Source organism: Myotis brandtii, unplaced genomic scaffold, assembly GCF_000412655.1.
Source record: "Myotis brandtii unplaced genomic scaffold, ASM41265v1 scaffold210, whole genome shotgun sequence".
In the NCBI taxonomy this organism is placed as follows: Eukaryota; Metazoa; Chordata; class Mammalia; order Chiroptera; family Vespertilionidae; genus Myotis; species Myotis brandtii.
In genome coordinates, this window is record NW_005357847.1 from 620053 (window position 1) to 622090 (window position 2038).

Genomic DNA, 2038 nt, shown 5'->3' on the forward strand with positions numbered 1-2038 from the left:
AATTTTGATTGATAGCCTTGCTGGGTACAGTATTCTTGGATTCAGACCCTTCTTTTGCATGACTTTGTATATTTCATTCCATTCCCTTTTGGCCTGATGTGTTTCTTTTGAGCAATCAGTCACTAGTCTGATGGGGGATCCTTTGTAGGTAATTTTCTGTCTCTCTCTGGCCGCTTTTAAGATTCCTACTTTGTCACTGGTTGTTGCCAATTTAATTATAATGTGCCGTGGCATCGGCCTTTTGGGGTTCATTTTGTTTGGGACTCCGGAGATGGGTTTCCTGTAGACAGCACATATATGGGTCATGTTTTCTTATCCACTCAGCTACGCTATGTCTGTTGATTGGGGCTTTAATCCATTAACATTTAAAGTTATTATTGATAGGTACATGTTTGTCACCATTTTTATTCTTTACGCTTGTGTTCCTTCTTTGTTTCATATTTCTTCTTTTTATAGCAGACCCTTTAGCATTTCTACATTGCTGATTTGGTGGTAATAAACTCCCTTATTCCTTTTTTGTCTGTGAAGCTTCTGATTTCACCCTTAATTTTGATTGATAGCCTTGCTGGGTACAGTATTCTTGGATTCAGACCCTTCTTTTGCATGACTTTGTATATTTCATTCCATTCCCTTTTGGCCTGATGTGTTTCTTTTGAGCAATCAGTCACTAGTCTGATGGGGGATCCTTTGTAGGTAATTTTCTGTCTCTCTCTGGCCGCTTTTAAGATTCCTACTTTGTCACTGGTTGTTGCCAATTTAATTATAATGTGCCGTGGCATCGGCCTTTTGGGGTTCATTTTGTTTGGGACTCTGTGAGCTTCTTGGATTTGTGTGTGTTTTTTCTTCCTTATATCAGGGAAGTTTTCTGTCATTATTTCTTCAAACAGGTTTTCTATTCCTTGCTCAGTTTCCTCTCTTTCTGGCACACCTATTATGCCGATGTTGTTTCGTTTTGTGTTGTCCCAAAGTTCCCTTAGGCTCTCCTCATGTTTTTTACGTTTTTTTTTTCTAGATGCTGCTCCTCTTGGGTATTTTTTTCTACCTTGTCTTCTTGCTCACTGATGCGGTCCTCTGCTTCTTCTAATCTACTGTTCATGCTTTCCATTGAGTTCTTTATAGCAGTGATGCCATTTTTCATTTCTTCTTGGTACTTCTTCATTTCCTCTTGGTTCTTACACAAATTGTTGAATTTGTTTTCCATTCTTTTCAGCCACCTTATGATCATTTCTCTGAATTCTTTCTCTGACATATTGCTTGCCTCCTTTTCATTTATTTCCTTTTCTGCTGATGCCTCTTTTTCTTTCATTTGCGGGTTGCTTCTTTGTCTCCCCATGATCTCTCTTCTCAGGTTGTGTGGTTATGTAGCTCTCTCTCTCCTTTCTGTGAGGAGGAGCAGGGCTCGTCCGAGTCCATGTATTTGTGCTGCTTGAAATCCGGTGTTCCTGGGTTTCATAGCTGGTCCCTGGGTGCCGTGGTTGCAGAGTCCTGGGATGTATAGTTTCAGATAACAGACACTCTCCCCTTCAAGATGGCGTGGTCTCCACAGCAGAGCTGGCCTCTCCTGGAGAGATTTCAGCAGCAGTGGAGGCTGCCCGGTTAGGGAGCCTGGTCAGGCAGTCTCCAACTGTCCCCTGGAGTATAGCTATCGCTCACCCACAAATTTACACTCTCCCATATGTCCATGCCCTCTCCTTTCATTCTCTCACTCACTCACACACTATCTTTCAGTCTGCCTTCCCATTGGCAGCCATCTTCTCAGCTTTAACTCTTAAAAGCAGCAATATGGACAAAGCCCACAAGGGGGTGCACCAAGAGTGTCTACCTCAGGTAATTGGGACACTTAGCACAGAAAGGCACCCTATCGACACAGTGAAGCATAAAAAATGCCGAGACAAAGAAACAGGACACAAATGACAGAAATGGAGGAAAGCAAACTGCAGGATATAGAGTTCAAAACCACACTTTTAAGGTCTTTAAAGAACTGTCTAGAAGCCGCCGATAAATTTAGTAAGGCCCTCGAAAAGACTGGTGAGACCGC